Raw genomic sequence first — 13,685 nt, forward strand, 5'->3', positions numbered from 1 at the left:
AGGGAAGGGGTCAACAACCGGAGCCACAGGGGATGCTAGCCTCCCAGGCAATGACCCAAATATCTCAGATCCTAGCCCAGTTCTTGTCCTCATTGGAACAAGGCGTAGTGGAAAGTGGAGAAGACCGCTACAGCCATAGCCCCGCACCTAGAGGGCCTCAGGACGTTGGACAACAGCCGGGAAGCCCCCTGCAAGAGACCCCACAGAGCCTTTCGCTTTTGGAGGCAGACTCCCCATCCCCGGGGTCATCCACTAGCTACCCTTCAGATCCCCCAGAGGAGCAGCCGTGACCAGTATCCCTGCCAGAGGACCTGTCCTACTCCAAATTTGTGGAGAAGATGGGAGACACCCTTCACGTGGGAACTTGGAAAATACCAGACCCCAGGGCGGAGGTCTAGGGTATCCTGAAAATATTCGAGACACCTGTGGAGCCCATGGCCCTGCCCTCGCACGCAGTGCTGGATGAGGTGATGACCAGAGCGGGGCACCCGCTGTCAGGATCCTCGATGGCGAGGAAGACTGAATTGAAATTCCAGATACATGAGTTGTCCTTCTATGCAGTGGTACAGCTGCCACACGCCTCCATTGTAGTGGAGTCAGCGATGAGGAAAGCAAAGAAGTCGAGACTTCATTCTAATGCCCCACCAGGGAGAGATAACAAGCTCCTGGATGCCTTTGGGAAATGGATGTTTCAAGCAGGCATGCTAGATTCTAAGATCCACTGTTAAATCAACACCCAGAACATAGCATGAACAAGAAAACTATACAAAAATCAAACTTGCTATGGAAAAGGACTTATCTAGTATATGGTGACCTTCATATAGCGCCGCGTATATCTTTTGGCTTTTATCATGTAATAAGCCCTGAGGAAGCGCTATGGCTTTATAATCATGAGGTCACTTAGGAAATAGAGTTCTTGGATTCTTCAATGTGAAGCTATCAAATGCACTTATCTGAAAGGAGTCCACATGTACTTTTCTTTACATTCCGTACATAAAGAGGCATTACATTCTTGAGAAATGTGTCCCATTAGATACATCAAAGGGAATTTCCAGAGGATAATTTGGGAGTTTGAACCAATTACAATTGGAAGAGCACCGTTCTAATGTGTGTGAAGAAGGATTTTAAATCGTAGAAAACAATGACAGTAAGAAGCAGTTGATCAAAACCACTGCATCTCATGTATGTGAATGAAATGCCTTTAAATGTGCACTGGTGAGGTGTCAACATATGAAAAGTCACTCGGGGTTATTTAGTCTGAGGCATTCAGTCAAGATTCAGGAATGATCCCTCAATATAAGGAGAAATTGTATTTAAACGATCAAAGTGAAGTCGAAGCTGGTAGAAGGGATCATTCCTGAATCGTGACCAAATGCCTCAGACTAAATAACTCCGAGTGACTTTTCATATGTTGACACCTCACCAGTGCACATTTAGAAGCACTTCGCTCACATACATGAGATGCAGTGGTTTTGATCAACCTGCTTCTTACTGCCATTGTTTTCTACGATTTAACATCCTCCTTCACACACATTAAAACGGTGCTCTTCCAGTTGCAATTGGTTGAACCCCCCCCCAAAAAAAAAAATTATCCTCTGGAAATTCCCCTTGATGTATCTAATGGGACACATTTCTCAAGAATGTAATACCACTTTATTTTACCACTTGTAATTGGTCCCTCCCGATGCAGCCCTTGCGAGGGGGACTGACATTTCAATAAAGATTTGGCATTTTGGAATTATTGAACTTTTCCTGTTTAAATTGTTTTTTCTGGTTTGTTACATGGACCTTTGCAATTGATTTTGCTACACATCTGTTGGATTGAGTGCATATTAGAAAACACATCAAAGAAGCAGCTTCTCCTTTATGGGGCTTAAGGAATGATACTCTGGGAAAGGGCCTTGGGGAAAAGGAGAGAGAGTTGATGGACCCTCAGGAAAACTAGGTCTGGGCTCCCCTAGATTGCCTATTAGACCCCAGGGGACATGCTTTCCAAATTCGGAGAGATAGAAATCACCCATGGCAGAGAGAACTTGAGAAGGGTAGTTGAAGAACCAACCCCAGTGCCGCTGTTTTTCTTGCGGAGAGGTGGGGACATTTCCAGAAGGAATGCCCTGTTACAGGAAGTTTTAGGATGGAAAGGTTGGGTACTTATCCTCAGTGGGTACAGTAAGAAAAGGGAGGAAACTGGGTACTTATCCTCAGGCCCTCCCACCTGGAGGGTCTGAATTGGATGCCTGAACACTATTTAGCCCAGCCATTTTAGAACACCATGAGTTCAGTTTGAGGAAGCAGTTGGAGAGTAAGGATGCTTGATTTTCACACTCTGTGAGGCCTCCCAGCTTCACCCATATGGAGTTTCTTTTAGAAATGATACCTCATTGTGCACTCCCTGCCAGAGAATCCTTCTCCTTCTAATTTACAGATAGTTTTTGAGCCTGATACCCTTTGGGGGCGATAGGGCTCTCACCAGGGGACCAATGACATGTGAGCCTATTCTAAACCCTAGGTGGGCAAGCACTAGTTATGGATCCTGCTGCAAGAGACAATGAGGACAGAAAATGTATCCAGTTAAATTTTAAGATGTATTTTTTTGGCCTTGAACAAATTGGGGAGGTTTCTGGATTCCCCCCTTCCCACTGGGATGCATTGTTGAGGTATAGCCTGATCCCCTTTGACTTTTCCCCATAAGAAGTTCCCCTGGAACAACAACAAAGGATGGAAGAACAAGATGAAAGAGATCCCCAACTGATCTCCACTACCAATGGACCAGAATGTTCTGTGTGTCCGAGGAGAAAATGATTCAAGGTAGGACTTTTGCTATGAAGTGGGAATCCTTCCAATAGGATTCCTGAACATCCACTGGATGAGCTTTGTACAATTAAAATCACCATGGAGCTCTACCCAGAGGTCTGATCAATGGACATCTACCTAGAGAGAAACACTTTTACCATCAGTCAGATGTAATTCACTCTTATGTACAATGGACTTATTAGTTTACTGATTGGTAATGTAAAAATTATTTTAATACCCAGATCCTGGTTGTGCCTGATTTCTCCAAGCCTGTCACCTCATGGGAAGCACAGTCTACAAACACACTGGGAGCAGCACAACATCATCTGGGCCATTAGCGAGAGCTTCTCCCATAAAAAGAATTCCCTTCAGGGATTAGGAATCAAGCATGGGAATAAAGTGCTAGCCGGAGCAGCCCCTAAAGAGAAACAAATTAGTTTGTGTGCTCTTGGGACTAAACAGCCCACTAAAAGTTACATATAGAAAGTAATTTATTGCTGATTATATAATTAAATATGTATTTTATTATATACTCAATTGTTCAATTTTCAGTTCCCCAGACTGTATGATATGCAAATAGTGCTTTCTAACTACCCAGTTTCCTCCCTTTTCTTACTGTTCCTGAAGTGAAGTATCTTGTAACATAGCCAGGAGTCCATGTTACCTCTGCACATCTCCTTGAAGGTTTGAGGTCCACCTCTGTATGGTCTGGTCTGTCTCCTTCTGGTCACATCTGCGGCTGAGCTGATTGAATGCCCATGTGCCAAAGGTCTGGTCACATCTGCTTTGCTGAGGATCTTTTTTATGGTCTGTCTCCTTCCAGTTATATTCACGTTGGGACTTGGTTGGATGCCTGTATCATTTGCGTTGGGGATGATTGTTTGCCAAATTTCTGGGCTCGGCTCCCATTCTTTTATGGTACTTTCTCAACAAATAAAATAACAAGATTGCTTATCCCTTAGTTTATTGGTTGGATCTGAACATGAATCCATACCCCTTAAATGTCAGGGCATCCAGGTCATTTGGGTCAAAAGAAATCAAAATGATCTTTCTGCAGTATCACATGCTGTTTATCTTCTCCCATGTGGTATGGGGGTTTAGAAAGACTCTGGATATGAGGCCTTCTCTGATTCCCCCCTCCCCCCTTATAGAATATGTGATGCTTTATGATTCTTCTTATTAAACACATCAGCCGATCAATACTTGGCAATTATAATCCTTCCAGGCCCACTGCCAGTCTCAGTCTATGCTTAATTACTGCCAAATTCAAAAAGGCTTGTGTTTGTCTTCTAGTGAAAGGAACACTCTCCTCTGAAACTGAAAGCTTCTTAACATCACAGCTTTGACTTGTAAATATTGCAAAATATTCCTTCCAACAGAAGGCCCTCCAATGCTGAAAAAAAGTCTCTGGGCTAGTATTTCTTGTGGTTTGGTTAACGTATGTGTTTAAATGTCCATATTCTTTAACGTCCGTTTTATCCATAGTATGTCCAGTGCAAAAACTTAATCTGTTTTGAGTTTTAAATGTCCATTATTCCATACATTTTAAGAGTCTTATATGGTAGGCTAGAATAGAAATGTCCATATGAGAGGCTTATAATAGACAAATATCCTAACTTCCTGTCTCTAATTCTATATTTAATTCTCCACCCAGGACAATCATATCAGCCCTAATTGGCATTGCGCCTTCAAGGAAGAAGAGCATTCATTAAGTACCAGACCAGGGAAATCTTTAGTCAACCTTTATGTCCCTCGCTTTACTGAACACTGGGGCAAATCACAGTCTAATGTTAGAAGAAATAGCAAACAAAGTACAGAGGGATCCCATGATAAAGCATAAATGGGAAGAAGGACAAAAGATCCCAGTGTGCTATATCCATGGCGATGTAAAGGGGTATCCCACTCTTGGGAAAGAAATAATGGTGAGAGACTGGAAAGGGCAGTTATATGCGGCAGTGGCCTAGCATCTCCCATTTCCTTTGATATTTAGAAGGGATTAGGAAGGAATGATTTCCATTTTACACCATCCTGAGGTATTAGTGAATACGCAGGCTCAAGAAAAGAGAAGGAATACAAGGGACCCTGTGTTGAGGGAGACATTTTCCTAGGAGGAAGAAAAAGTGCTGCAACCTCCAGCTCAGGCAAAGAAACCAAGAGCTATGAAAAAAGAGGAAAAGAGAGCTAGATCCTGCATTGGGGCTAATGAGATGTTCTTGGGGCCTGGGGGGGCAACAGGATATCCCAGCTAATATAATCAGGCAATTTCTAATTTTGCCTTCTGCAGTGACACCTTTCCACCAAGGAAGGCCTCAAGCAAGCTTAGCTTCCAGCTTTGCCAAGCTCTTCCTCTCAGCCTGCACCAAAGCTCCAGCCCCATTTAACTCTGCCTTGTCAGATCCTCCTTGCCTGCTTGTGGAGTTACCTTCAGCTCTTTGACCTGGCCACATTCTCACTCCCTGCCTTACCTTGTGGCCTTCAGGTCTACTAATCTCTTGCCTTGTGGCCTTTGGGCCCTCTTGCTTCTTGCGTTGAGGCCTCTCTTGCCTTTTCTTGTGGCCTGCAGGTCTTCCTGCTCCTTGCCTTTCCTTGTCTTGGCTTGTGGCCTATGGGCCTTCCTGTTCCTTGACTTGCCTTGCGGTCTCCAGGCCTCCTTGCTCCTTGTCTGTACCCTCCAGGGCTTCTTGTTTAGTGGCCTACAGACCTACAATGCTGCCTTCGGGCCTTTGTGTTTCTTCTTCTGTGCTACCTGTCTCTATCTAGTCTTGTCTTGCCATTTTCCTGGCTTGTCCAGTCTTTGTCTGTCCAGTCCTGTCCTGTCTCTGTCTATCCTGTCAGCAGACTTTGCTTATTCCATTACCCAGTCCTCTGTCTCCAGTTGTCTCTGTCCACAGCCTCACCTGGTTCAGCCTGTTCAAGTCTTGCCTGATCCAGCCTGTCCACAGCTTCGCCTGGTCCAGCCAGTCTACAGCCTTACCTAATTCAGACTCACTATATACACTCGGTGTACTGGAATCCTACTGGCCCCAGAACCCAAAGGCCCAGCCTGCAGAGGAGGGGGCTGACTAGGCAGAAGACTGACCCTTGTCCTGTCCAGCATCCTGCTTTATCATCATGTACCGCTCCTGGAGTGGTATATCCTGGGTCCAGCCAAGCACCAGGTATCAGAATGAGCAGGCCAACCATTATCCATAGGACTGGCTGCAGGAATCACAGCCCTGCCGGTGAGTCTGAATTTTCCTTTCCTAGCACTGACTTTGACAATTATGTTTCTTCCGCTATATCTCCAGCTATCTCAGACACTACAAATTGTTTTTCCTGCACTGTCTGCCAGATCCTGAACCCATCACAATATTTAGAGTACATCGTGTATCACTACCCTACCTTTAAATTATGGGACCGTGCCAAGTGTTGGGTTACAAATCCTGCTTCAATTAAAACCTGGAGTAGCTGTGCTGCACCTCAGCCCAACCCCAACTTGAGAATACCCTTGCCTGATGATTCAGTTTCATCAGAACCCCCTGCATATTGGACACGCAGCAAATGCAGGGCAAAGAATGATTTACTTTTTTCTGACTGGGCCAGCCTGGTGGAAGTGCCGTATCTCAAGGTATCTTCTTCCTGACAGAAACCACCTAATCTGTGCAGCAACCAAGCCAAATCCCAAGAAAGCAATAGCCTATATTAAGACTAAAGTCAAAGCCAGGTTTTCTGAAAACTTCTGTTGTTATATCCTGCACAGACTCAACAAACATAAGTCACCAAGATAATTTAAATTTCTTATCTGCAAAGACAGAGTGTGCTTTCAGTTTCAGTTATTATGCTCAAAAATCCTCAGCACAAGCAGGCATTCTCAGCATAGGGGTTCTGCAAACTACAGGCAGTCAAATTTAACCCTAGGTGCAACTCTGCAAAAATGCCTTCCAAGCTGCCCTTACCACAGTCTGCCAGCTTACAAGCTGATAAAGAAAAAAACAGCCCAGACTCATGGAAACACTCAACTGGCCAAGCTAATTCAACTGGCTCACAGGCTGATGCAATAAAGTGCGTTCAGCCTAGTGCACAGGTTAACCCATGGTTGGACGCGCTAAACTAACACCCAATGCAATAAGGGGATTAGTGTGTGCAAAACACGTGTCCAAACACGTAGCTAATAGCGCTCATCACATGTAAATGCCATATAGATGAGGCTATTAGGTATTACCCCCATGCAAAAAATCACCATGCTCACGACATGCACTTTTTAATATGGCAAATTTAATGCCAGCCCAGGAGCTAGCTCAACTAAAAAACAAAAGATACTGCTTTTCTGTGGTTCCTCCTACTTAGTATCATCATGATACTAAGATCTACTTCTTGTGATGACTAAAAATTATTAAAAAATGAAAGGCTTCATGGAAAAACAAATTTGGGGATGCACAATATACACACTCCAGGCCACTCATATTGAGCATCCGTTTTCCTATCTCCATGCCCAGCCATGTCTCCTGGGTGAACGATGCTTTTGAGCTTTAGGGACGCACAATTTATCCCTAGCGTGTCCTTTTTAGCGTGACAGCTCATTAGAATATTGCATCATGTGCCCAGCAGAGGTGGTGTGTACACGTTAAAAAAAACAGGTGCCCAGTTTGGATGCATGTGATATTGATTGCATCGGCCCCTCAGTTTGTTGAGACTTAAGTTCTTACTAGTAGAAGCAGATTGTTTTTTCAAATCCAACCCCAGTAACCAGGGACAACCTTGCACAGTCCCTTTGGGAGTAGCTAATTAACTCTGCCTGCAGAACTCTGAGCGCACCTGTTTGTAACAAGCTAGTAATGAGATAGCACTGCCTGCTGTTTCAAAGTTTTAATTGAGAGAGCGCAGCTCAGAGACTAACTTTCCTTCTGCTACACACAATTCAGGCCAGACAACTGCTCCTACTCCTGCTACAGATCTGTCTTCAGAAAAGGTCAGTGTCTCTTCAGCAAGTGATCTGTTTAACAACAATAGTAAAATCTTCTTCACATTCTGCCTTCTCTCCCAAGCCAGAGGGAATTGCAAGCCCTTTTGAAGCCTTGTCGCTTCCAGCAATGCCTCAACTGCAGGAGGAGTCCATTTCAGCTTTTCCAGCCAGTCAGTTCCTGAGAGACTCGAGCCCTGCTATTCAGCTCCAGAAAGCTGCAGTCCCAGACACAGCCTCAAGGAAACCCTGAGCCAGAGTCCTAGCCATCAAGTCACCCTGAACACCCAGATAGGGGCACTCTTCCAGATCTTGAATGCTCACTACTTATGAGCCTGAAGGCCTAGAAGACGGCACAATCCAAAATCTTGTCCAGCGCCAAGGTGATGCTGCCTCAGATGTCCAGCATCCAGAGGAAGATGCTGCCACCTCAGATGTCCCACTCCTAAGACATCCTGAATCAGTAGCTCTGCAACTGATTGATACAAGCCAAATCGTCCAGTCCCTGGAAATCTTTGAACCAGCCCAGTCTCATAGAGACTCTGGTCCTCCAGTCCTGTCACAAAAAGACTGAGATGCTGCTCCGGGAGGAGCCCAGTCCAGTCATGCCGCTCTGGGGGAGCCCAAATCAGTCTTGCAGCCTCGGGGGAAGCCCAAGCCTCCACTCCAGTCGGAAGAGCTCCAAGCCTCAGTGGAGAGGGGCTGACCTAGCCATTCAGCACCCAGGAGAGGGCACCCGTCCATACACAGGGTGCCCAGAAGAGGGAACTGTTCTGGACGACCAGCTCTCCAGCTAACTCTTGTCCTGCCTTGCCCAGCCTTGGAAACACCCTGACCCTCTACCCGGCTTTGAAGAGACACCAATCCTGTACATCTGAAGCAAGTACCGTCTACCTGTAGCCCCTATGGAAATGGGGACCCTGGAGGAGGAGGTCTTAAGGGGGATGTTAGAATTTTGCCTGCTATGCAGCCTCATCCTACCCTGCTGCCTCCTGCAATGATGCCTCCCCACCAGCAGAGGCCTCTAGCAACCTTTTGCTTCCAAACTTGCCAAGCTCCTCCTCAAGGCCTGCACCACACCCAAGCTCCAGCCCTATTTAACCCTTCAGCTCCTTGACCTGGCTCCTCTTATTCTCACTCCCTGACTTGCCTTCTGGCCTCCAGGCCTACTAGCCTCTTGCCTTGTGGCTTATCCAGGCCTCCTCTTGCTTTGTGGCCTTTTGGCCTTCTAACCTCTTGCCTTGTGACCTCTGAGCCTTCTTGCTTTGCAGCCTGTCTTGGCCTAGCCATGCTTTGTGGCCTATGGGCCTTTCTGCTCCTTGCCTTGCCTTGTGGTCTTCGGGCCTTCCTGCTCCTTGACTTGCCTTGTGGCCTGCAGGCCTTTCTGCTTCTTGCCTTGTCTTGTGGCCTGCAGGCATTCCTGTCCTTCCCTTCCCTTGCCTTTCCTTGTGGCCTATGGGCCTTCCTGCTCCTTGCCTTGCCTTGAAGCCTTTAGGCTTCCTTGCTCCGTATCTGTATCCTCTGGGGCTTCTTGCTTAGTGTCCTAAGGGCCTCCTACAACTCTGCCTTTGGGCCTTTGTGTTTCTTGTTCTGTGTTGCCTGTCTCTATCCTTGTCTTGCCCTGTTCCTGGCTTGTCTGGTCTTGTATCTGTCCAGTCCTGTCTCCGATCAGTCCTATCTCTGTCTATCCTGTCAGCAACCTTTGCTTATTCCATTACCCAGTCCTCTGTCTTCACTTGTCTCTGTCCGCAGTCTGGCATGGTCAGCCAGTCTACAGACTTGCCTATTTCAGACTCAGTATGTACTGTCGCCACATTGGAGTCTTACTGGCCCCCAGCACCCAAAAACCCAACCTGTGGGGGAGGGAGATGACTAGGCAGAAGAACGGCCTTGTCATCCTGTACTGCTCCTGGGGTTTTGTACCCTGGGTCCAGCTCAGCACAACATAACATGAACAAGTAGCTTTTAAAGGAGTACCAATGAATAAAGATAGAAAATTGTTAACCTTACTTTGAAATAAGCCATGGATTATAATATAGAGTACACAGAGGAGTAGATTGCTGACTTCTTATGTCATGTCTACCCCAAATATTTCGAGAAGAAATGTTAATGCATGTGCACACACTCCCTTTGGTGGGGCACCTTGGAATTCATAGCACTGTAGCCAGACTCAAACTGTAGTTTTATTGGCCGGGCATACAGCAAAATGAGCGAAATTTTTGTCTCCTTTTCCCAGAGTGTCAAAAGGTATCCCAAGGGTGCCATCCAAGGCTCCTATGATAACCGTCTCTGTTATGGACCATCCACTGTCCAGAGTGGCAGTAAATATAATGGGTCCTTTAAGTAAAAGTCGGAGAGGATATCAGTGCTTGCTGGTTTGGGTAGACTACTCTATCCATAACCTTTGGGCGGTGGTTCTTAGGACTACAATATCAAGTGCAATAGAAGAACTGATTAAAATTTTCTGTCAGGTGGGCTTCCCTCAGGAAATACTGATGGATAGGGGCAGTAACTTTATGTCATGCCTATCACAGCAAATTTTTACAACATGTTTGTCATCTGTCATATACATACTTCAGCTTACAACCCACAAAATGATGGACTCGTAGAGAGATTTAATCTGACTTTAAAAGCCACATTAAAGAGATTAATTGGTATGGATACCCAAGATTGGGATCACATGCTACCTTTTCTTTTGTTCGCGATAAGGGAAGTTCTGCACGATATTATTGGTTGGTTTCTCTCTGTTTAACCATGGGGATTGCTGGATGTAATAAAGGAGAGATGGGAAGGTCAGCAATCGGAGGGGATAGATATTTTAACCTATTTAAATAGGATTTATGAGAGAATAAATTTAATATGTGAGATAGCGAGAGAAAACATAGTGAGATCTCAAAGGCAACAACAAACTTATTATGATCAAGAAGCCAGAACTCACCAATTGAAACTTGGAGATATTAGCTACCTTTTCTAATAAATTATTGGCGAAATGGAGAGGTCCGATAGTGATACAGGAACAAGTGGGACCATTAACTTATAATTTCTTCACCCACATCTCCAAGACGTGGGTGAAGAAATTAACAAAAATCAGCTGAATAAGGTAGAAAAGATGCTCAAGGAGAGAAGCTGGAAAGCTATGAGCACAAATGCCCATAGTCTGGCAATAAAATCCCAGACCTGCAGGCTCTAATGGTGGAAGCAGATTTGGATATCATTACTGTTACAGAGACATGGTTCACTGAGTCTCATGATTGAGATATGGCCATACTTGGCTATAACTTGTTTAGGAAGGACTGAGAGTACAGAAAAGATGGACGAGTAGCTCTTTATGTCAGAAACAATATCTAAGCAACTCAAATGCAAGGAATGTGGGGTAGAGAAGAAACATTATGGATAGAGGAAGAGTTATATCACTGGGGCAGGGGGAGCAGCTGGGCCAGTGAGTGATCAGGAAGTGTGGCAACACTGTGTGCTTGGCGACACACTGGTTGAGAACCGCTTCTTTAGATCACCATTTTCTGTTAACCCGTCTAGAATCCATAGGCATCAAGAAGACAATTTTACAATGGTTCACTGCTTTTCTATGCAGCCGTACACAGCAAATCAGGATTGATGCATTTAAATCCAGTTGGGATGAGATTCCTTCAGGGGTTCCACAGGGTTTAGCCCTCTTGGCATTGCTATTTAACATATATCTCATACCACTATGTCAACTGTTGTCTGGCCTCGGCGTGAACTTTAAAATCTATGTGGATGATATTAATTTCTTTATTCTATATAGTAAATCTTGGAATGATACTTTGGCAAATCTGACATTGTACATAAATACTGTGAAAATCTGGCTATCTCACACAATAAACTAAAATTAAATATGGCAAAAACTGAACTCTTACTGCTTTCCAGTGTAGGCCAATGTTACCCCTATATCTAAAAAGGGATCCAGGGGTGATCCAGGAAACTATAGACTGGTGGGCCTGACTTTAGTGCCAGGAAAAATTGTGGAAACTGTTAAAAAAGAATAAAATCACAAAACATTTAGATAGACATGGTTGATGGGACACAGCCAGCATGGATTTACCCAAGGGAAGTCTTGCCTCACAAATCTACATTTTTTGAAGGGGTTAATAAACATGTGGACAAAGGTGAACTGGTAGATGTGGTGTATTTGGATTTTAGAAGGCGTTCGACAAAGTCCCACATGAGAAGCTTCAGTTATAGGATAGGAAGTGTCCTTTTGTGGATTGCAAGTTGGTTAAAAGACAGGAAACAGAGAGTAGGATTAAATGGTCAGTTTTCACAATGGGAAAAGGCAAACAGTGGAGTGTCTCAGGGATCTGTACTTGGACCAGTGCTTTTTAATATATTTATAAATGATCTGGAAATGGGTACATCGAGTGAGGTGATCAAATTTGTGGATGACACAAAATTATGCAGAGTAGTTAAATCTCAAACAGATTGTGAGGAATTGCAGGAAGACCTTGTGAATCGGGAAGACTGGGCTTCCAAATGGCAGATGAAATTTAACGTAGACAAGTGCAAAGTGATGCATTTAGGAAAAATAACCCTTGCTGTAGTTACACAATGTTAGGTTCTATCTTAGGAGTTACCACCCAGGAAAGAGATCTAGGTGTCATAGTGGATAATATTAAGACTGCACCAAATTTTGAAGTTAAAATGCCTAAGAAAATAGGTATTGAATGGAATAGTTTTGAATTGTCATCCTTCTTGGAAATAGAAATTTTAATTAAAAAACTTAATCCAGCTAAACATCGAATCGACTGTATTTCAGTAAGCACCCCTAAAACCATTGCAGCTACCATAGCTCCAGCCGTGACGGAAATCGTTAATTTATCTCTCTGTGAAAGTCTACTTCCCGATGTCTTAAAAAATGCTATTATTAAACCTATTTTAAAAAAACCCAATCTTGATTTTACTCAATTGAATAATTTTAGACCCATTTCCAATTTGTCTTTTTTAGCCAAAATAATAGAAAAAGTTGCACAAAAACAACTTGATGATTTTTTAGAAACCAACAACATTTTATTCCCAAATCAATTTGATTTAGAAAAAATTTTAGCACGGAAACACTTTTAATTTCATTAACAGATACAGTTTTAAGGGGCTTTGATGTTGGACAAAGCTACTTTTTAATACTTTTAGATTTGTCCGCCGCTTTTGATATTGTGGATCATGTTATTTTAATTAACTGTTTAAAAGAAATAGGAATTTCAGGCATAACTCTTAAGTGGTTTGAATCTTTTCTTTTTAATAGATCTTTTCAAGTCAAAATTAATAACTCCCTTTCAGACAAAATTCAAATTCAGACCTGTGTACCCCAAGGTTCAACGCTGTCAGCCACACTTTTTAACATTTATGTTCTACCAATATGTCACTTACTTGCAGGTTTAGGTTTAAAGTTTTATATGTACGCAGATGACATACAGTTTTTAGTACCTATTGAAAAATCCATGGAGCACACTTTTAATGTTATTAATGTTTATCTATCTGCTATAAAACAAGTTTTACAACAATTAAAGTTGATATTAAACATGGATAAAACTGAAATAATTTTACTAGAAAGAAAATGTAGTGATAAACCCATCCCGAATTTAACTCTTGAAAAAAATATTACTATAACTCCTTCACACTTTGCTCGTGATCTTGGTGTAATTATCGACACAGAACTAAACATGAAAAAACATATCGCTATAAAATTGAGAGACGGATACTTTAAATTATTAACATTGAGAAGACTAAAACCATTTCTGGAACATCAAAATTACAGAACTGTTCTTCAGTCTCTCATATTTACAAACTTAGATTACTGTAACACGTTATTTCTGGGTTTACCTGCCTCCACCACTAGACCACTTCAGGTATTACAGAACTCGGCAGCCAGAATATTGAGAGGAAAAAAGAAATTTGACCATATTTCTCCAGTGTTGGTCTCGCT

The sequence above is a fragment of the Rhinatrema bivittatum genome, chromosome 5 (assembly GCF_901001135.1).
Source record: "Rhinatrema bivittatum chromosome 5, aRhiBiv1.1, whole genome shotgun sequence".
Lineage (NCBI taxonomy): Eukaryota > Metazoa > Chordata > Amphibia > Gymnophiona > Rhinatrematidae > Rhinatrema > Rhinatrema bivittatum.